Source organism: Belonocnema kinseyi, chromosome 2, assembly GCF_010883055.1.
Source record: "Belonocnema kinseyi isolate 2016_QV_RU_SX_M_011 chromosome 2, B_treatae_v1, whole genome shotgun sequence".
In the NCBI taxonomy this organism is placed as follows: Eukaryota; Metazoa; Arthropoda; class Insecta; order Hymenoptera; family Cynipidae; genus Belonocnema; species Belonocnema kinseyi.
The window spans coordinates 41,413,769-41,438,287 of NC_046658.1; the positions used below are offsets into that span (position 1 = coordinate 41,413,769).

The 24,519-nt window shown below is 32.5% G+C and overlaps 1 protein-coding gene across 1 annotated transcript in view; it reads left to right on the forward strand.

Annotated features, from left to right (window-relative positions):
* Window positions 1–568: 568 nt before the first annotated feature.
* Window positions 569–24,519, forward strand: part of LOC117167179 (protein phosphatase 1 regulatory subunit 3C) — a 68,025-nt gene continuing 44,074 nt past the window's right edge. The window contains exon 1 of the mRNA XM_033351905.1: window positions 569–927. The gene's annotated coding sequence lies outside the window, so the exon portion shown is untranslated. The remainder of the gene's footprint in view (window positions 928–24,519) is intronic.

Here is a 24,519-nt window from a genome sequence, read left to right on the forward strand (position 1 = left end):
TTGTGACGATTAAAGTGAGCTCTAATGAAAAAAGGGAAAAATCGAGTTACATTGTTTTTAAACGGGTTCAGTAAAGTTACGAGGTTTAGAATCTGCACGCTACAGATGCGTTGTTGTTACAGAGGTCCGGTATAGTTAGGGGACTTAGAATTAACCTACGTGAGATAGGTGTTTTTTATTAGGACCCATCGAAATATTCTTATTAGTTTTCCTAAGGGTTAGGATGAATTTAAAAAATAGCCTTTTTCGCTATATTTGTTTATTTAAAAAAAAATTAATGGTTCAAGAATGTAATTTAAAGATTCTTTTTCAAAGCTGATAAGCTTTTGTTTATAAAAAGAAATGTTGAAGTCAGCAAATATTTGTAGACGGAATTGTAGGAATGTAGGTAATTTGAAGAAAAAATCTTTTAGCCTCTAGGCGACGCAGGGCCTCTTCGTGCTTTACGTGTGTCAATCGTTTGGCCCAATGGCGTTGATCACGTGAAGTACACGAGGTCGCTTGAGCGCATGCGTTACAACTCAGGCGGCGAAATCATGACATAGGGATGGGAGACGAGAGTTGTCCTCGAGTCTGTCCCTGACATCGAGTCAATCAGACTGGTTCTTTCGGAAGTTAAAGAGGCTGATGCCTCGCATAAGTTTAATTTCATTTTATTTCAACTTAACTATATTAGTTCTTATTTCATTCATTTTAAACAGTTGCGCGCACTCTTTTTCAAGTCCACTAAACTCTGCTTCCCTTACATGTCAACTCAGTTCTCGCCTTATTCCCTGAAATCGTGGTGTGAGTACCCGGTGCGGATTTAATTTTTGGAAGTTTTCGCTAATTTTGAGGAAAGTACATAGAATTTCCTTTCCAAAATAGGCAGGAAAATTAGTGAATAATATTACTGGAGTTTTAAATTGGAAACCAAACACAAAAAGTGTGAGTACATTCAATAAACTAGTTTTAAATCGTCTGGAATATTTCTATATTATACATCATTTGAAAAATATAACTCACTCAAATAAATATAAACAAGAGGAACATACCGAAATTCTATAGACATGGCCTATGAATAATATTCGATAATATGTCGTCCACTCTCAGCCATGTATCAAATGTGTTCAAATATTTCTTTCTACATCATTAATTCACCTTATTTTACGAAAAGTATACTTTGCATAAGAAGACGGAAGTGGTAAACGAAAGTATAAGCTTTAAAAACAGATTCATGTGTTAGAATGAAACAGGCTATACCATAAAGGGCAGTTCTAGAAGTCAAAATGGGTAGTTCTAACATTTAGGTTCCATTCACGTTACAAAATTATACATAAAATTTTTAATCTGAAGGAAATTTATATTATTGCTATTAATAAATCACATCCAAATAGATATAAAAATATTAAAACGTAACAATATTTCACAAAAAATAATATTTATATATGCTTGTTCATACAGATTCTTATTTCATATTGTTTTCTGAAGCATAAGTATTAAAGCTTTCCCAAAATTTCTATAACTAACGATTATTGGTATTAATTTCCCTATTAGTTCATACATTATTGATGGAAAAGTGTTTAAGGAAAAACTATGATAAAAGTATTCAGTACAACAAATCTGGGAAGTAAAGACTTTTTTCAGGCATTTACTTACTGCCAGGTCGGGCAGTTCTAATTTTTGCTGAGATAGGTGTGGAAAAAGGTAGCCTGGAATGAAACTTAATAAAAAAAATTTCCATAAAGATTGTTTTTTTCATGTGACGGCTTCCTAAAGAAATATATTTTTTTTCATTTATAAGAATAATTCCTTATACGAGTATAAGCTTTCAATTTGAAAGTCAATACTACTACAGTATCTCCCGGTGAAAGCTAATCTACTTTGAGATAATACCTCGAATTCTGAACTCTGTGTGAAGATTTAAGGTTTTTATCGCACGGGTAGGAGCTAAAAACCCAGCATAGAAAAAAAATTTTTTTATAAAAAATGTAATTAAAAATAATTTTTAGTAATATTCCACGAAGCAATAACTTTTCTATGTATAATTTTGAATTACAATTTTCTAAAAGAATAATTGAAGTAGTACTTTCATTTTGACTCTTGACTTTGGTAAAATACCTGTACTTATAATCTATTGAGCCAGAACAAATAATCGAGTATTTTTTAAAGGAATTGTCTGCGTATTGAAAAAAACAGCTATGCGCACCGAAATTACTGTACAAATAACCCCTTTTCCAACTCCCTCTATAATAACAGGGAGTTGGAATAATTCATGCCGAAATAATCTGGCTACTTGTACCGAAATTTCGGTACCCATAGACACGGCCTTTTTTAAAATCATTGTTTCTTTTTTTCCTATCGTGTGTTTGTATTTACAATGAATGACACCCCTACAGTGGATACCTAATTATTTACAATAGGTAATTTGTGTATACCCCAAAATGAGTCAAAAAGCTTGACTAGTTTCCGCATTATAACTTTGCAACGGGCAATTGATTAAATTATAATTAAATTAATAATTTTATTCTCATTGGGTAAAAAAATTATTTTTAACCAATTTTTTTTAAAACAATACAGATATTATGTTTTCAGAACGTCATCGTAAATCTTTGAAGACCGGAAAAATAAAGTGAATTGATTTTGCGCCCGGAAATTTTGATTATTTTGAGCATCAAAACTTTTTTCAATCTCTATTTAAATGTCACATGAAATTATGCAATTTTCAATAGCTCAATTTTATTTTCGTTAAAAAAAATTTGTAATTCCAATTTTTAAAATGTACAATTTTGAGGACTTCAGATTAAAAGTTTTTTAAAACGTTCCTGATGAAATAATTAAACATTAAAACCTACATAATTATATTACATTAGGCCCTACGGGTCGTTCTTTCTTCAGAAAATGAAAAAAATTTATTTTATTTTTAGCCCATTCAGTCTTGGAGTTTCATGATTTTTCGTAAGTCCCGCGAAGTTTTAAGATGAGAATACTAGTCTGCAGTGCCACTTGTTGGTTCTAAAGGTAGATAGGGATACTACGAGCACGGTTTTGCCCTTATTTGACATTAAAAACTAAATACAGGAACCAGCTGTTTGTCAAGAAGTAACGTGCGTGTGTATTCCTCGTTTTTTCCCTTTGTACATAATTAATTACTGAAAATATCCACGAATTTCACTAACAAGGGGACCTTTAGGTCTGCTTTTTTTTGTTTAAATTGATATTCGCCTCAATGAAGTTTTCTGAGAAAAACCAAGAAAGCGCAATTTTGACCCATTTTCGAGAAAAATTACGAGCGAATTGTCATCGAGTCGGTGTAAAAGTATTTCCAATACGCGGTAGCACCCTGTTAGAGCGCTTGGCTGATAGCCGGAATATTGCGCGTTCCATGCTCACTATCCGTAATTTGCTGTTTATATTTTTTTATTTATCAAAATATTTGCTTATTCTATATTTTATTATCATTTAATATAATTATGCTATTTAATGATTATTTATTCCTTATTTTCAATAAAAACTTTGCTTATCGTATTTTTAATATCGCTTGTTTGGATGATTGTGCATTTTATTAAAATTCGTTATGCTTCAATAGTTTCTAGTATTTATATTTTTAAATTAAAGTAGGAACAAATTGTTTCAAATGAAAATCTCAATAATAAATACGAAATACCAGTGGATCCAGTGACTCTTTTCACAAATATTTACTAACAAGAATCAGAAGAGTGTTGAAAGTATATTTTTACATATTAAAGACAATTTCCTATTATTTACGTGTTTTTTTGTAGTTTGCGAAAAACAATTTAATTTTGTATTTACTGTTGAAATTTTGAATTTCAACACTTTTTTCCGTATTTAATTTAAATAGGTAAATACTAGAAACTATCGAAGACTAAAGAATTTTAATAAAATGCACAGTTGTCCAAGCGAGTGATAATAAAAATACGATAAAGAGTTTTTATTGGAAATAAGGAATTAATAATCATCAAATAGCATAATTATACTAGATGTTTCTCAAAAAAAGATCAATATTATAATATTATAAATATTGCTCTGAAGCCTTGATATGAATTAGATTATACTATTTTCTTAAACTACTGTTAACGATTAAAAAAAACGCGGCTACAACAAATGATAAAGTTTTTCCGTTCTCCTGAAAAAATTTTGCGCATGAGGGTTAGCCCCTTATCATTTCCGACAATTCGTATTTTCAACTTTAAAAATGTAAAATTGTTCAATTAATGAATGATACATATGAAAGGTTCGCGGTCTAAACCTGTTAACTGACATTTCAGTTACGGGATTCGTTTGCGGGATAGTAACTCAATATAAAAGCGTTTAAAATTGTACAGGTAGTTTAAAATTTAAATAGTTTAATAGTTAAACAATTTGTTTAATCTCGAATGGTTAAAATGGCAATTAATATGTGACGTTCCGCACGGAAGGGCCCACTTTGCTGGTATAGAGTTAGAGGCTACATAAGCATCTAGTAGCCGGATAAATTCCCGACATGTGAAGCCCAGGATGAACCCTCTCACTAAGTTGAAAACCGAGTCTCCGAGGCTACTAGAACTTTGAAACCCTGCTTTTCGAGAAAAACGCATCTGAAGTTGATTCCTTGATTTGTACAAAAATAATAAGGACGATTAGCTTAACAGAATATTCCAGGTATAACCGTCGCAACTCTCTTATAAGGTCTCTATACCTCGTTAATTCTCCTTAATTCAGATGTTTTTGTCAGCTGGTGCCGAAAATTTGATAACGAAAATGTTTCGTTTCCCGAAGTCAAGAAGAACTAGGTCAGGCCTCGAGTGCGGCAAAGAAACAATTGTCGAGTATATGAATCTTCAGAATATAACACTTCTCACACTCTACAATTGAATCGATTTCCCCAGGAGCGTTTAGCGGAGCGGTATTAAGGCTAATGCCATACAAGTTACAGAGATGGTAATAAAGCACTCTTAGGGTGGCGTCCCATCGCAGCGTCAATCTTTGGCGCAAAACGTCAAAGCACTATATATTTCAGCCAATGATATTCTCCTACTATCGGCGAGAAAATTCGAGTCCTCTGGCTTTGACGTTAAATAAGTATATGAAGAATAAATGGTAGGTTAATGAAAAAGGTCCAATTTTAAAGGTGCAAATGTTCTACATTAATGAACCGAAAAGTAATATTCCAAAAACAGATCTGAAAATCTGATGAAAAGTAAGGAAATTTGATAGATTTTAAACCAGTGAACTTTGAAGCATAGTTTTTTATAGAAAAAATAATAGGAAAAATCTGAAAAAATTCATGGTGGCACATTAAACATTTCGAAACACAGGGAAAGGGTTTGAAGGCTAGAGATAGTTCAACTAACTACCTCCAATTTAAATCACTTTATTATCTTCATTAGAACTGAAGTTAGTGCTCTCGCATGTTTATTCACAAAAAACGAACAAATATTTATATTTTGCAAATTTTTCGACGGGAATCTGTTCAGAAATGTTTAATGTACCACCATGAATTTTTCCTACATTTTTCTATTATTTTTTCAATAAAAAGCTATGCTTCAAAGTTCACTGTTTTTAAAAGCTATCAAATTTTCTCACTTTTCATCGTATTTTCAGATATGTAAGCTATAAATAATTTTGTGGATTATTCCTTTTCGGCTCATTAACGTACAACATTTGCACCTTTAAAATAATACCTCTTTCATTAACCTACCATTTTTTCTTCACATACTTATTCAACGACAAAGCCAGAGGACTCGAATTTTCTCGCCGATAGTAGTAATCCACAGAAACACTGTCATTGGCTGAAGTTTCAAGTGATTTGAAGTTTTGCATCGAGATTGACGCTGGCACGGGACGCCACCCTTAGTGCCGCATTGTGTCTTTGGATGTAGGCCGTTTTCGCATGAGTTGGACTACTATAGGGTGGCCAAATGTCATTTTGGAAGAACTTCCTATTATCAATATAAATATTTTTTCAATGTAAATTCTTGAAAACTATCATTCAATTCTTAGTTTTTTATTTTTAGTTCCATACTTCCCATGTAAAGCATATTTTTGTGGCTTGTTTCACTTTTTTTCTTGGCACATTATTGAAACTTTACTCACTTTTGTAATCTTTTTCTGTCAGGGAAATTCGTCTAAATGTCAGAGAAATTGGAAAATTCAATCTTGTGACCACCCTACGACTAGGTAATACGTTTCCTAGTTGCTCAGGGTTTGCATGACATGCTCTGCAGTTATCATCAGGAATGTCTTGTGGTAAAATGTGGCGACAGTATGTTAAATTGGAAATAACACCGGCTCGACACCCCAAAATGAAACCCTCCTTCGACTTAAATCCGGGTGATTTGAGGAAAGCAAAATTTAGCCCATACGACATCGACTGATCCTCCACATTTCTTTGGAAGATACCGTGTATCCTCTAGTTGAGGAGCTGTTCACGGAAGTTTTATGCTTGCGCTTTCTTAATCCGGGCTTTCAGGAATGAGTACTCGAGATAAATAAGATTTGATGAATTTTGTTCACCCCTAATATTGAAGTTAAGGCCGAGTGTTTCGACAGCCTCCTCCGCTGCTTTGTACAGAGACGCTCCTTTGCCCACTTCTTCGTGCTTGTTGGCAATTTTAAGAAGAGGGTCTCGTCCATTTGTGACTGTATATGTGCTGTATCTATAAAAATCCTGTTGTGAAGACATTCAAGATTCAGTATTCCGCGACCACCTTGACAGCGTGAGATCTAGAGTCGCGAGACACAAGACTGAAAGTATATGCTTTTGTTCATGTGCACAACCTTTCGTGTCCCGAGATCAAAGGATCTGAGCTCATCCTTCGTCCATAAAACCATTCCAAATAAGTAGAGTACTAACGGACATTAATGCGAGGCAAAAGAGAACTGGGCTCATGGTCTCGTCGTGAAAGGCACCTCTCTGAAAGGTGACGTTGTTAGTTGTCACACGATGTTTTCCAGATAAGATAGTAAATCTGGTTTTCCGAAGTGGCATCAATCTCCCTATGCACCTCACGATGTGCGAATGAAACCTGTAAGTTTTCCAAGAGACAGGTGATAAGTTTATGGGAGGTTGAATCGAAAGCCTTCCGGTGATCAATCCAGGCCATCGGTGGGTAGCGCTGATAGGATGCTTTATCTTTGCAGACGGTTCTCCCGATACCCTGCTACGCCTTTCTTTGAATCGCGATCGTACATTTCTTGCCACACAGGTCCGATTGTCCGAACACGCTTATCATTTAGGATGGCTGTGGAGATCTTATACAGTATTTTCCGACAAGTGATTGGCCTATAATTCTTCGGATCAGCTAAGTTTCCGATCTTTGGCAGGAGTACTGTGCGCCCTGCCACCAACCACTATGGAATAGGCTTTTCCGACTCTAGATATGAGGTGAAAAATACGGGCCAGATGATGGTAGGTTACAGGAAACTTCTTCCACAAGAAGGTCTTGACACCATCTGCTCCCGGAGCAGAATAGTTCTTCATGCCTCTTAATAATTTCTTCACCTCCTCGGTAGTGATAGTTGAGCATTCTTCCTCAGGAGCAATGACGGCACTGCACAGCGTCTTGAAGCTATTTATATTCTTTGATTCTCCTTTCAGTGAATGCTGGACTTCGTAGACTTCTCTCCAAAATGCTTCGATCTCCTACGGTTTGGGTGGATGGTCGACAGCAACTGGAGGATCTTGGAGGAATCGAGATGGGTCAGAGAAAAACTGTTGCTTTTATTTGACCTACCTCTTCCTCCTCTCTAGACTTCTCCCAGCATCAGATAGTAACCGTATTCTGTGAACAATATGCTGCCTGATGTTCAGTAGTTTTGACTTATTAAGTGTGTGATAACGGATTCACAGTTCGCGCCCGAACATAATAATACTGGCCGGTATTAAAAAAAGAAGTTACATTGAAGCTCGAATAAAATATTTTTTGCTATTAATCATTCTTTTTAGTTCATCGCCTAATATCGCATTATCCGCAGATTTCCGGCACATAATCTCGCTTATAATTCATTTTTTCATTGCATAATTTGAAGATTCGCAAAATAAAAAAAAAAAAGAATATTTATCTCTTCCGATTCGGATCTAAATACAGTGAAACCCTTCAATAGCCCCCCTTCTATAGCCTTTCCGAGAACTGTCGCTGCGCTGCAGATAGGTAAGGTAGGTGAGAAACATGGGTATGATGCGACCAATCTTCATTTAGAACTTAACTCCTCGGGGAAGTTGTATTATTTACATTTGGCGCACTCGGAACTTTTTTGTAAAATGATGAGCCATGAGAAAGATGGGCGAGGCGCGGCCAATATTAATTTAGAACTTAACTTCCTTGAGGAAGATTTATTATTTAAACCTGCTGCCCTGGGAAATTCTTCTACAATGACGTGCCATGCGAAAAGTGGGCAGATTGCGGCTAGTTTTAATTTAGAACCATTTTGGGCTGGAATTTGAGCGGGAAAGATAGTGGAATTTCCACTGAAGTCACCGGAACTTCCAACTGGAATTTACCTAGTATTCCAGTATCGGAAAGCTAAATCTGAAAGGTATGTGTAATACAATGGAGAGCAAGGCATGCCTTTAACAAAAATATACACCACAGACAGTAAGTATGCTGTTTGTATGCAAGATATCAAGTTGTGAAATTCTTTAGTTACTTGAGACAATTCAGTATAAACATGTATATGTACCTTCTCTTTGAATAAAGTACTTTAAGATTCAGATGCAATACATTGCAGTGGATTTCATCACGCATTTAATTTGAATTAATTATATTTATGGCTCAGGCAATAATAATGACTTATCTGTGTTTATTTTTGTGTTGAAGTTTCAAGTGTAAAGATTCGATAAGAAAAATGTCATTCAGCTATCAAACTTGAAAGTTCAGTCAACTCTGGATATGCTGTTTTGTATAATTAGATATTATTAGTCAAGATTTAGGAACTAAAAAAAAAACTTTTTTTAGGCTGATAATGCCCAAATTGAAATCAAGAGAAACGGTGGTAGTTCAATTTTTAATATAGTGCATATATTATGTTACGCTTTTATGGTCATGGTAGGGTTCAAAAGGAGCTGTTATGATCCTGTTACGGTGGGGGGGGGGGGGGGGGGGGGGTCGAGAAATGTTGCGTGACATTCTGTAAGTGTAAGAATTAACAACAAAAAAAAGTAAAATAGTAGTCGTAGGCAGGAGCGCAACAAATTACTTTTTGGTCACCACAGAGAGGTTGAAACTTTTTAAAGTTTGAAACGTTAAAAACTTTCTTCTAAAGTCTGGTGAAATAATTATTGCAAATTTTTTTTTTTCATAAAGCTAGTTTTATTCGAACTGAAGCAATATACCATTTTTTTTTTAACGTGAAAACAATTTTTAGCTTAGTTCTTAGGCCACTTCAAAATTGAAAAAATTCAAAATTAGCATTATTAAAAGTAAGTATTTTATTTTGAAAAATGAATATAAGTTTCTCGAAACAAAATATATGGACGGTCCTTTGTATACAAAAATGATTTAACATTGGATACCTAATGATGAAGACTATATTTATATTTTATACACGAATAAGAGTGACTGATAATTACGAAATAGCACAAAGAAAACTTTCTTTGTACGAGACAGATACGATAAATTATCAATACATGTTGCTTCTCGTACTAAATTGATATAACTTATAATGCATAAAAAAATTTTTCATTAAGGATTCATACGCAACAGTGACCGAATAATTATATATTGTTTGAGTTATTTTTACTTAATTCGAAGCATTCTTTTAAATTTTGAGTTTTCTTTATTTTCTCATAAAATCAAAAACCAGTGATTTTTTAATTTAAGGCCATGTGACGATTGGATCACGTGTCCAGATTCCCTCCTTACAGACGCTTTTTGTATTTCCTAACTTATTTTCACACAAAGCGCCAGATCGGGTTGAAAATTTGGGATAATTAATAAGAAGCATTAAGAATGATGACTCTGGTCCTAAATTTTAATAATTAATAACAAAGTTTTTTCTGAATAATTTCTTTTTGCTTCTTTAATAATTATAAAAATTTAGGACCAGTCCCAACTTTCTTAGTGCTTCTTATTTATTATCCCAACTTTTCAACTCTATGTGGCGCTTCATGTGAAACTAAGTTAGAAAATAAAAAAAGGGCCTTTAAGGTATGAATCTGGTCACATGACCCACTCATCACATGGCCTTAAAAGAACTTTTATATTTCGAACTTGATTTGAAAATTGTGTTTTGCGATATAAATATGGATTAGGGAAATTTACGTAAATCATTGCTTTTATATCATTTGCCGGTAATCTAGAATAAAAACTGAAATTACAACTTTTTATTTCTTTCTAAGTTAACAGTTGAGAAAAAATACCTGATTCAACGCTCGGGGCTATTCATCGCGAAATTTCCGTATAAGAATCAGATTCAACAGTCTGAACTATTCATCCCGTAATTTCTCGATGAATAACTTGGAGTTCTCACCTAGCTTTTTATACGAAAAATGTATTTTAAAAATATTGTTGAGTTTATATCACAGTTAAGACGTCGAATATTTTAAATTGAATTAATTTGCGTAACAAATTAATGTGTAATAACAAGAATACAAAATGTCCATAAGGAAAATTTCAACACAAAAACAGTACATTTTTGTATGTTCTTTCTATTATAAATTATTGTTAAGGTTAGGGGCCTAATATGGCCAATTTTTTAAAATGAGATTACTAACTTAAAAACGTGACTCAAGAAATCATTTCTGTGACCAGTCAGCAGAGTGCCCCGTAGAAGATTTGGAAGGGGTAGAGGTGTAACTAAAAGAATTTCTGCGACCATTCGAAGCCCCCCCCCCCAGAGAGATTTTAGAAATTGGTTTGGAGAGTGACTTTAGGAATCGACTAGGCGTGGTTAAAATATTATTTTCTTTAAGTAACACGAAATGGAATGCGATTTCGCATTGTTTAATTGTAAATAAACTTTTAAAATTAAAATATGTTGAAGGATTAGAAAGTAAAAAATTTTGAAATTTAACAATTTTATTAATTAAATAATTTTTTCAAACTTTATAACTGTTTCATAATTTTGATATTGAGTTAATGAAATATTTGGAATCAAAGGAATTATTTATTAAACCTTCTTCAAACAATAATTTTTTTGTTAAAATTATTATTATTATTATTAATTGCACAGACTCACAAAAAAAGTTGTCTGCACGAGATAAGTGACTAGGCTACTCTCATGGCTTTTGAGCCGCTGAATCCGAATATGGCCTCAGAATTTGTCCTACATGTGTCAGTTTTCCCTTAGATTCGAAAGTAAGGTAAATCCTAGGGATTTTCTCGTCACACAGGCCATACAAAAAATTTGTCTGCACAAGACAAGTGATTAGGTTATCCTTATGGATTTTTGGCTGCTGAATCCAAATCTGGCCTCAGAATTTATCCAACACGTCTCAGTTTTCCCCTAGATGCAGACAATAGGGGAAAACTGGGGCTATTCTGGACATTAGTGTCATAATACCAGTATATAAGAGAATACACGTACTGGTGTCATATTATTATGTGTTGTGACTATTATAGATCCAATTCAAACACGGAAAATTCCTCAGTGTGCTTACCGTTTCCCCTAGTTAAGATAAATCTACGGAAATTAAAGGTCTTGCGCATGTTATACTCACTTATAAAGCAAAAAATAAGATAAATGTTATTTCCTCTGCAGTTTTGCGCTCTCAATAGAAAATTGACCACTAATTTTTTCAAGCTTCTACCATTTTCTCCCCAGATGCGAAAAGTAGGGAAAAGCCTAGGGATTTTCTATTCACAAAGGGCATACAAAAATTTGCCTGTACGAAACAAGTGACTCGGCTACCCTTATAAATATTGAGCCGCTGAATCCAAAACTGGCCTCAGAACTTCTCGTACACGTATCAGTTTTCCCCCAGATTCAGAAAATAGTCAAAAACCTAGAAATATGCTGGACGTTATTTTGATAATACCAGTATACGCGAAAATAGACAGATGGATGTTATATTTTGAAGTGCCACGACTTATAGATAATTAATTTGTACACAAAAATTCTCTAGTGTGCCTTCCGTTTCCCCTAGCTCGGGTGATCCTACGTAAATTGAAGGTCTTTCTCATTATATAGATGTGCATGGGAAAAATAAAAAAATGCCATATTCTTTGCAGGTTCGCGTGCTTAATCTAAATATGAACCCCAAATTTTTCGAGTTTCTTCCATTTTCTCTCAAGATGCCTTCTAATTTCCCTAGAATTACCCAAGGTAGGGGAAATAGAAGGTACACTAAAGAATTTCTGTGTACAAATTAAGTCTCTACAAGTCATTGCACTTAAGAATATAATATCGATGTGCCTATTTTCGCGCATACTGGTATTATCAAAAATAACGTGCAAGTTATCCCTAGGGTTTTCCTTATTGTCTGCATCTAGGGGGAAACTGAGACGCGTAAGATCAATTCTGAAGCCAGATTTGGATTCAGCGGCTCAAAATATATAAGGGTAGCCTACTCAATTGTCTTGTGCAGGAAAATTTTGTGCCTGGCCTATGTGACTAGAAATGCCTAAACTTTTTCCTACTTTTTGCATATAGGGGAAAATTGAGACGTATAGGAAAAATTCTGTGGCTATATTTGGATTCAGTGGTTCAAAATCTATAAGGACAGCCTAGTCACTTGTCTTGTGCAGACAAATTTTTTGTATTTTTGGCAACTTTTCTTTTGTCAAGTTTCTTTTAGAAAAGCTTAGATAGCTGCACATTGGACATAATTTGGTCCGCCTCGAGGGGCTAGTCATTGAGAAATCTCAAATTGTTGCGCGGGAAATCTAAGGAGAATTCTTTAAGGAACTCTGAGAAATCTTTCGCCAAGCGTGGAGCATTCACACGTTCGTGATGCACGCGCTGCCTCGGTGAGTCGAACTAACGGTCGACGTTAATACTTGTCATTATTATTCATATAATATAATTGAAATCTACTTTTAAAATTATTTCGAGTATGTGTTTGTATCGATTTATTAATTATTGGCCGAAAATTCAAATTTTGCGCAGATACTGCTTTTTTGCGAACACCAAGGCTGCTTTCCGAAGCCCGGTGTTCGCAAGAAAACAGTTTCTACAGATGCGGCGTTTTTGCGTAATTTCGGTTCACATTTTTTGCAGTAACTGCATTTTTTATAAAAAATTAACAATTTATTTAATTTTTTTTTCAGAAATAAGAAGATCACCTGTAAATTAGCCAAGAACGATAAAAAAAGTTTTAAAAGTAATTTTAAATGAACGGTCCACACGAATAATGATTTAAACCGTTTTCTTCGATTATCTCGGTTTGCTGTTTATGCAGATACTGTTTTCTTACATATCACAGCAGTAATGCAGGGTAATGCATCTGAAGGCGAAAATGTCCTTTTTGTTGTTCTTTTTTGTAAATGAAAATGGAGTGGATTTTCTCGTTTGAAAGTCACGCGAGCTATACAGGAACAGGGTAGTATAGAGCTATGTAAACCTGACAGAACCAAGTCATCAAATCATAATGTCTCCTATTTCATAATTAAGGGCTCATTTAGGGCTAATATAATGCCCCATTGCCGAATTTTCGGCTCTTCATTAAAAAAAATGCATGGTTCTGCCAGCCTTACTTCAAGCCAGCAGCACCATTCGAGGAATCGGTCAAAAAATAGTTATATCAAATTCCACTTTTTACAGGAATTTCTGGCTCAAAATATCCCTTTGAACCACTGCCCTACTTTCAAAATTAAAAATGGGCCACGAAGGGCAAAGGAATAAAATATAAATTTTTGAATTCTCTTCCTTGCATTAATAAGGGACTATTTAGGGCTCACTTTCTATCCAAACATGGATTTTAATACTCAGCCCTTTTTATAAAATATTCGACAGTGCTTCCAGCTTTTCTTCAAACCAGCAGCACCATTAGAGGAATCGGTCAAAAAATGATTATATCGAATTTCACTCTTCACAGGAATTTACGTCTTATTTCCGACTCGAGATATCCCTTCGAACCATTGCCCTACCTTTAAAATTAAGAAAAGGGCCACGAAGAACACAGGGACAAAATATAAATTTGTTATTTCTCTTAGCATTAATAAGGGACTATTTAGGGCTCACTTTCTATCCAACTATGGATTTTACTACTTAGCTCTTTTTATAAAATATTCCACAGTGCTCTCAGCTTTCCTTCAAACCAGCAGCACCATTCGAGAAATCGATCAAAAAATTATTATATGATTATATGGCATATTGTTTCACTATACTTTTACATCTTCAGGCAGTCATATTTTTTTCTTATTATTTATTCAGTACATTCCTTTGATGAAATTTCTAACAATAATAATCTATTTGATCTATTTCTTATTATTTACGAGGTGCTTCATACTTATTCTAATTTTGAACTTTTCGAACCCAATTTTAGATTCTGATAATCGTGAGAATCCATAGGATCAAAGGCTCATTTAGGACTCTAGGACTATTATAATCAAAATTAACAAAAAAAATTTTTTGTTTTAGTAAACCTTCCAAAAATGAAATAATTTCAGGATCATTGAAGGCTCCTGCAATATTGTCGGCCGGAAGTTCTTTATCCATGCATAAATTAGGGCTCATTATGGACTTATTTTAGTCTGTGGTCCCAAATTTAAGAATATATTATTATTATTATTCTAAACAATGGAGACATAATTTGGGACTACGGGGAAAAATTAGTCCATAATGAGCCCTAAATTATTCCAGGGTAAACAATGGATTTAATTGTTTCCTTCAAGTATTTTTGCAACGTTTAGATGCCACAATACTATATATAAGAAAAAAGGGCAATGGAAAAATCTGACTGCTTCCATTCAACAATATTTTAAAAGCCCTAAATGAGCCTCAAATTATTCAAGGGAAATAAATTTTTAAAATACCATAAATTATGAAAGAAGTCAAATTTATTTTTGATTTTGACTTTTGAAGGACAAATATTTAGCTGAAAAATGTTTGCAATCAATGGAAATTGCGTGAAAGCCCCTAATGAAATTGTAAAAAAATTGATTTTATTGATATTTGCAGAGGTATAAATCAGCGGTGGTTCGAAGGGAGATCTCGAGCCGGAAATGAGCCGGAAATTCCTGTGAAGAGCGTAATTCGATATAATCATTTTTTGACCGATTCCTCGAATGGTGCTGCTGGTTTACAGAAACGCTGGGAGCACTGTGGAATATTTTATAAGAAGGGCTAAGTAGTAAAATCCATAGATGGATAGAAAGTGAGCGCTAAATAGTCCCTTATTAATGCAAGGAAGAGAATTCAAAAATTTATATTTCATTCCTTTGCCCTTCGTGGCCCATTTTTAATTTTGAAAGTAGGGCAGTGGTTTCGAAGGGATATTTTGAGCCGGAAATTCCTGTGAAAAGTGAAATTTGATATAACTATTTTTTAACCGATTCCTCGAATGGTGCTGCTGGCTTGAAGTAAAGTTGACAGCACGTTGCATATTTTATACAAAGGGCTAAAAAGTAAAATCCATAGTGGGATTGAAAGTGAGCCTTAAATAGGCCCTTATTAATGTTAGGAAAAAATCGAATATTAAGTTTTTGGCCCTTTGTCCTTCGCGGCCCTTTTTTAATTTTGAAGGTGGGACAGTGGTTTAAAGGGATATCTCGAGCCGGAAATGGCCGGAAATTCCTGTAAAAAGGGCAATTTGATATAATCATTTTTGACCGATTCCTTGAGTGGTGCTGCTAGCTTGAAGTGAAGCTGGCAGAACCATGCATATTTTAAAAAAAATGAAGAGCCGAAAATTCGGCAATGGAGCATTAAATTAGCCTAAAATGAGCCCTTAATTATGAAATAGGGGACATTATGATTTGATGACTTGGTTCTGTTAGGTTCACAGAACTGTAGTATAGTGATGGCGAGGGACAAGAGCGGGAAACGGGGGACTCGCCTGTATCTTCAAGTGTCCTTCAAACGGCTGTCAATTTGGCCATATCGAAACTACGTCTAGACGCATGAATTGTTGGTTGCAAGATTTTAACCACATAATCTAAAGGCAAATGTGCCGAACCGTTCAGCTCGCTTTTACCACCGGGCACGTCAAAATCCCATTTCATGAACATGGAGAAAATTTTAATTTTCTAAAAATGGAACGCATGTCACAGGGTTTCATCGAAACGTGCCAAGGTTTGTAGAGATAGAATAGGAGTTTCTACGAAAGGAATCCATAATAATAAATTTTATTTTTAACGCACCCCTCCCGCCCCAAATATGACCCAAAAATCAGAAAACTACATTTATACGTGTTATTGTTCATTTTTAGCCATTTCTGTCGTCGTTTCTATACAAATAATTGCTAATGGACAATTTTAATATTTCCTATGACTTTTTCAATAATATGTTTAATTGTTGAGATCAATTTAAATTATTTGAACAATTATTTATTCCCAAAAAATAGATGAAATAATCTTATATTCTGATTGAATTGTAATAGTCTGCAATTTTTTGGATGTTCTTTCTTAATGTTCTTTAACTTGAGTTTGGATGGTTTAGATATTTTTTGACGCAATATTAAATCAATCATAAAAGTCATGATAAAAGTGCATTTATTATTGCATTCTTTATATTGTAAAAATCTTTACTATGATTATATTATAAAAAAGTACATACATCAATGCAAATTATGATTTAAGTTTCAACATTTTCTCTGAACAAGATTTATGAGGACAAAGTGCTATACTTTAGGTCATTTATAATAATTAAAATAAGAAAAACATTACTTCACTTAACTTTCCACAATTAGTAAATTTTATCCATAATCATTTGAATAATAAAACGCATAAGACAAGCCAATTTTGAAATTGACCAAAAAATTGAAAGTTACGAAAATATAAAACGTTTGAAACCAAAGAGCATGAAATAATTATTGGACAAGAAAATGCAACACTTCGTCACAGCGAATTCACGTACATTTTTTGCGTGATGTAGAATCTCGACATTTCCCCTTCAAGAAAATGCATCAGAATGGATGAAAAGCGAACATTAACTGCGAGGCTTAAACATACTCTTTAGAAAAATAATTGTTTAAAGAAATTATATTTGTTTAAACAATTGTCAAATAGTTAATAGAATTTTTATAGGCGGTACAGGCAGAAGAATAATTGGATATGTTCTATTTTTCTATTCTTTTTCTATTTTATTTTATTTTTCCTAAAGTTATCGAAAAAAACGGCTAGAGCAAATGAAAATTGTTTAAAGAAATAGAGATTTGTTAAACATTAGAAGAAATGTATCAAAATTATGTAACTAATCAAGTAAAATAGTTTAAAATAATAATTTGAGAAAAATTGAACATCTCTGGCTCAATTTTGAGAAAATTTTTAAATAGACAATAATTAGTTGTTTAAATAATGATATGTTTTAAAGGAAATTTAATACTCCAAGCAATTACTAAATATTACATTTCAATAAGAAAATACGATAATTTTTTATATTTTTTGGGAAATAATAAATGCTTAAATAATTAAAATTTATTTTAACAATGAAACATTGTTTAAAAAGTCATGGGAAATATTTAAATTGTCCAGCGGCCTTTTTTTAAAAAAAAGGACGACAGAAATTGCTAAAAATTAATAATAGTATATAAAAATGTTTATTCTTTATTTTTGGGTCATATTTAGGTGATGCAGGGAGTGAGGGGTAAGGATGGGTTAGAAATGTTTAGTAAACAATATTTTAATTTTATCTTCTTCTAAAAATATTAGTTAAGTGTATTTAAATGTGACAAATAAAGTAGATCTAACTTTTGTTCTCTAACTTATGAATTACAATTTTTTTTGTTCTTTATTACATTAATAATTTTTTTTGTCCCGACGCGGAACATTTGTACAGTTTTAAACTGAAAATGTTAAAAATTCAACATCTTCAAAATTTTGTAAGTGTTAAGTTACAAGTTTTGTAAATTGTAAAATACAAGTTCAAAATTTTTTTGTTTCGAATACATTTCTTTTGGTAAGTCGACTATTTATAATGAATGCACGTACCAATACAGTCATTTCATAGCGAAAATTGTATGAAGAAGTCGATAAATTATATTATACTTACTTAGTGGATTATAGAAACCTGTTATAGGTTGCCGCTCTCACCCCTCGCCAATGGTATACCCCCGTGTACGGTACACAGCGTGTCAGTCGTTTCAAGCGAGAAAAAAACACCCTCCATTTTCAATTCCAAAAAACAACATTAAGAACTTTTTCGGGAAAATGCGAGCTGAGCGGTTCGGCATAATTGCCTTTAGATTATGTGGTTAAAATATTTCGGCCAACAATTCATGAGTTTGGACGTCGATTCGATGTGGCAAAATTGATAGCCGTTTGCAGGTGGGTTTCCGTATGCGCGACTGAAGTCGCGCTACGTCATTTGCGCGAAACTAGTCGCGCGATTAGAGATTCTTACGGGTTTCCTACGGGGCGCCTGGAGACAAGCGACCAGGTCAATTTTCATTTCGTTGTCTGTAATCAGTCCAATTTGAACGTCTGCTGCAGTAGGTTGTACAGTAGCACATGACAGCATGGATCAATTAATAATTAATCTTCTCGAGGAAGAAGAAGAAGAGGAAGTACTTCTTATGCTTTTATTGAATGAGATAAGTTGAAGTGAAATTCGAGAACTTTTTTTAAACAGGGAATCGAAGGAATTTTAGAAAATTTTAATTGAGCGACATCTTTATAGTGATGACACAACTGTTCCAAACATTTTTCCGCGTTAATATCAGCCAGTTTAATGACATTGGTTGAAGATCTTCAGATAATAACAAAATATGCATCAAATTACTGTACAAAATATTAATGATTTTTCTTTGAAATGAATAATTTAAAGAAATATTTAACAAAATTTCAAAACAAATTTTGATATATAAATAACAACTCAAAAATTCATAATTTTTATCTTCTAGTTTAAAGTGGCAATTAAAAAAAATTGTAAACCATCAGGTTTTAATGCTTTCCACGGAAACTGCTTAAAATTATATAATTTAACAAAAAATTTAATTAGTTGATTCATTCCTCAAATTAGAGCATTGAAAATTATAGCGTGGATTTTTTTTTAACCTTCGATCTGTACAATTTATGAAAGTTAGAATTGTTTTATTTTGTAGTTTACCGATATTTATTTTAAAATTGGAAAATTAAAAATTATTCTTTGTTTTTTGTCAATTAGTTTTAAGAGTATATTTTAAAATATTTAAATATTTAAGCAGAATTAAATAATTAGCAGAAGAGTAGCCTCGCGCAGAGAAAGTATTTAAAAAGTTTAAAATAAAAACACACTTTTGAATATTCAAGTCGCAGCGGCTTGGCGGCTAGACTGCTTCTCGAGTAGTCTAGTCGCTGCGATTTATAGCCGCCCTTGGGGTCCCTACCGTCGCGCGTCGGGTTTCGCGCATTAGGAAAGGGCTCCATGAGATTCAGTGAGTAGCAGTCATAAACTGAAACGCGCGATTTGAGTAGTGCTGTTCCAAGTCGCGCATACGGAAACCCACCTTGAGGGACACTTGAATATACAGGCGAGTCCCCTGCTTTCCGTTCTTACCCCTCGCCGGCACTGTACTACCGTGTTCCTGTATAGCTCGCGCGACTTTCAAGGAAGAAAATACACTCCATTTTCATTCACAAAAAAGGACAATTTTGGGAAAGAAAGAGCTGAACCGACCGGTATTATTGCCTTTAAATTATGTGCTTAAAATATGGCGTTCAACAACTCAACCGTTTAGATCAGGGCTCACCAAAAGGCAGCCATTGGCTGCATTGGCTGTCAGTGGCAGTCAAAAGACTAGGTCAAACTGGCCCTAATAAATCTTGTCGTTCCATTGGTTCCTAACCCTTCACGGTCATTATACCTCCCGCCGCGCCGGACTTAGAAGACATTATCCTTCCCAGAAATGAAATATATTTAGAAAAAAATATATCAGCGTTTTATTTAATAATTTCAAAATAAATATAAACGTTTTAACATTTATTACTGATATTTATATATTTCACACAAATTCACAAATATAGTAATTGCTATATTTTATTGCAAGTTTTATGATAATTAGATGAAATAGAAATATTTTTAGATAAAAATGTGGCATATTTCATTATTTCTTCAATGAAATAATAAGAATAAGAAAAATTTAAATGGACAAATGACAAATTCGACTACTCAAATTTTAGTTTACTTGAACTATAAAAATTCAATTCAAATAGAATATAAATAGTACCTACGTCCTTAAAATTTTGATTACTTTCAGTACTCATAATTGTTCAGAACTTAACAATTTTTTAAATTTAAATTATACTTTTTGAAATTCAACCATTTCAATTTTAATTGCAAAATTTAAACTTGTAATAGGGAATAGTGGAGCATTTAGCACTTACCGTGTAAGTCCAAAAATTTAAAATTGATACCATTAAACATTAAAGAAATTATTCAATTTTCCAATTAAAACTTTTTTAAACTAAGCTTGGAATGTCGAACTTTTTGGAACATTTTGTCGAATAAAAAATTTCCCATTCAAAATTAGTTTGTATTTTGAACGTATCTAAAAATAATTTCATTTTGAAGTTTGAAAATGGAAATATTTTTTTATTTTGAACTGTGAAAATATAAATGAATTTTTGTTTTCATTTTAGAAAATTAATTCTAATCAATTTTCACGTTAAATCGTACTTTTTTGATTAGATAAAAGTTTTGATTAGGCTAATTTTAGAAAGCTCTAATTTGAAATATTCAATTTAGTTTCCAATTTCAACACCTCTCTACTGGAATTGTTTAAACCAGGGCTCGCCACTTCAAGCAGGTGCTGGCTGCAACGACAAGTGTATGGCTGCCACCATTTTTTTCTGTTATTTTTTTCTTCGTTTTCCAGGAATCGAGCGAAGGGTTACGGTCACGGTAAATTACGTCGGGCAGTCGTCATTTCTTCCACGGTTACCTGCGTACCTTTCCCCTTCCAGTGTGCAGGGAGACTACCCCTCACTGGATTCGAAGTTGCTCCAGGCCCACGATGCTACGTCCCCTTTGGAGATATTCCCTTTGTCTTCCAACTTAAATCTATTCCTATTTAAAGAATATCATTTAAATATACATAAGTAGATTATTTCCAATCTAATAATGTATAAATATGATATATGCACATTTTATGGACGAAAAATTAAACAATTTTCCACTTTTAAAATTATCATGGATTAATAATTGATTCAAGTTAACAAAAGTGAGTGTTTGGAAAAGTTGTTATTATTATTATTTATAAAAATATTCTCTTACAGTGATTATCGTATGTTGCAGTTTTTTCTAAGAAATTTTCACTTTTGATCCACTTTTAAATTGTAGTGAGATAATAATTAATTTAAGTTAACAAACGTAAGTTTCGGCCCACAACGGTGACCCTTATCAGTGAGTCTCAGTTTTGTAAATTGTATACATTGTTTAACTTAACAGTTATATTTAATTTAATTAATAACTATTGATAAATCATTTCTTTAAAAAATGTTCTTTTCTTATCGACAAAAAGTTTATTTTTAAAGGAGACAATTATTGTTACTTTTACAAAAATAATTCTCATGGATTAAAAGCAAAATTATATAATTATATAACTACAATGCTCTTTTTTACAAATTTATTTTTTACTACAGTGTGATTTTGGAAATGCTTTCTTTCATAGAAATAATTTTAAAACAAGAAACTCAGTACATTTCAATTCAAAAGTTGAAATTATGAACATTTTGAAAAATTTAAATTTAAATATTTTAAGAGACATAAAACTTTGTTAAAGGAAAATTTGTGTATAAGAAATCGATGAAACATTTTTTTAAGTACAATGTCCCTCGCCAATCTGTATTTCTACTACTGTGAAAAAAATTGGCATCAACTTTTAGTTCATATAAGGAAAAGAAAAGTTTAAAAAAAAAGCAGCTTTCAAGAGAAGAAGTTTGACTTTCGCAGATATAATTCCTCATCACACCAGGAAAATTCATTAAATAACACTATTTCTCTTATACACAAAAAGCTGTGTTTAAGGGTTTTTATACAAAAAATTGAATTTAATGTACATCGCTAAAAAATAATTTAAAAAGAGTTCTTTGACTGCAGTGTTTTATGAAAACTTTAAAAAAATTTGTTTATAAATTTTGTTACAAGATTTTCCTACTACATTTTAATTGTTTTTTTAATGGTTGTTCTTCGTTAAGAGATTTTTTTTAAGAATAGTAATTTCAATTGTAAAAGAGCATACCTGCTAGAAATGATGTACTTTTCACAAATTTAAGAAAAATCACTGATAAAGATCGCCATTATGTGCCAAAACGTTTGAAACGAGTCAATTGTTTTCGATTCGCTTGACTTTACACTCTAAAGACAACAATGTACATCAACAATTTCTACAAAACTATGTTTTGAGGATCAATAACATCACCCAGCGATTATCAAGTTATCATTATTTTAAATAATATTCTCTTTTAATAATTTTCGAAAAATGCGGTTTTTTTCTTAAATTTTCAACATCTCTATCAAGGAAAAAAACAATAGAAAATTGATTGAAAATGGATTGATTAACTCAATGACAAGGAAATGGGTAATTTGAAAGACAAATGCATTATCTTTATGGGGACATCACATCGAGGGCCTGAAGCAACTTAGTATCCAGTGAGGGGTACTGTCATTGCGCAGTGGAAGGGGAAGGTTAGGCAGGTAGCCGTGGAGGAAAAGACGATCGCCCATTACGTCTTGCCGTCGTTCACGCCGGGGGGTCTAAACCTTTTTACTTTAATTTCCAATTTCAATTTCATTTTTAATTTAGAAAGTGAATCAAATTTACCTGCAAATTAAAGCTGTCATAAAAGTTTTAAAAAGGTGGAAAAATTTGGAAAATTTTGAATGAAATTCATAAAAAATAAAGAAAAACGACTGGCACCAAAATCTTTTTCTTCGTTTTTATCGCTCTACTTTATCTTGCACAAACTTTAATTAAAGATTATAAAATAATTTACCTAAGTTGCTGGAAAGAATTTTGTGTTTGTTTTATGAAAAAGTTTAAATACTTGTAAATGAAGAGCGGATTGAAACTACTGTGACGTTAGTTCAACTATTTAAAAGAAGCTTTCAAACTTCAAAGCTTTGATACAAAAATGTTTATATATATGCGATTTTAGAGTTTAAACAATTCCAGTAGAGAGGCATTGAAATTGGAAACTAAATTGAATATTTCAAATTAAACCTTTCTAAAAATAGCCAAATCAAAACTTTCATTTAATTAAAAAAGTACGATTTAACGTGAAAATTGATTAGACTTAATTTTCTAAAATGAAAACTTAATTCACCTTTATTTTCACAGTTCAAAATAAAAAAATATTTCCATTTTTAAACTTCAAAATCCAATTATTTTAAAGATACGTTCAAAATACAAACTAATTTTGAATGGGAATCTTTTTATTCCAAAAAATGTTCCAAAAAGTTCGACATTCCAAGCTCAGTTTAAAAAAATTTTAATTGGAAAATTGAATAATTTCTTTAATGTTTAATGGTATCAATTTTAAAATTTTGAACTGCCACGGTAAGTGCTAAATGCTCCACTTTTCCGTATTATAAGTTTAAATTTTGCAATTAAAATTGAAATTGTTGAATTTCAAAAAGTATAATTTAAATTTTTTAAATTGTTAATTTCTGAACGATTATAAGTACTGAAAGTAATCAAAATTTGAAGGGTTTAGGTACAAAAAAGTGTTATTGATAAAACACTTATCGACTAATTTTTTTTTTAGATTTAGATGAATCTCGGATTTGTTTAAGTTTCCAGTTTCTTAAGTACAGATTTCTAAATTTTTAAAATATTTCCCATGTAAAACTGCTTTTTATTTCGAACTTTATCTTAGAATAATTAAGTTTTGAAGTTTTAGAACTGAAATTTTTTCCATTTTGAATGATAAGAATGAAGGTAAATTAATTTTTTTATTTTACAAAAATGTGTCTGCTCAATTTTTATGTTAGATCGTTATTTTTTAATTTAAAAAATATTTATATTTCTAAAAGTTCAGAGGCTTTTACTCTGAAATATTTGATTTAATTTTCAATTTTATTAGTCAAATTTCAATAGTTTCGAATTAAAACGTATTGAATTCAGAATTTTTCCATTTAAAATTATTAAATTTTAAATTCTTTTAATTAGAAGTATTACAATTTTCATCCATTTGAATGGATGGAAGGAACATAGGAAAGTAGAGAGTATGCATGAGCGATTCCTGAGGTGGGTAATGGGGGTTAGCTGGAGTTGCCCAGGATATATGTTAAAAGAAGAGTTAGGAAGAGAAAATATGATTACTAGACAAATTAAGAGAGCATGGAGGTTTGAAGAGAAGCTAAAAAGGGGAGAGGGAAGTAAAATTGCACAAGCATGTTTCGGTGAAACTCGGAACAATAAAGCGAGAGGTAATGTGGGAAATTCAAAATGGGAGGTAGAAAGGAGAAAAATGAGAAGGTTATGTAATATTCGAGAAGGGGTTATGGAGTGGCAGGACATAG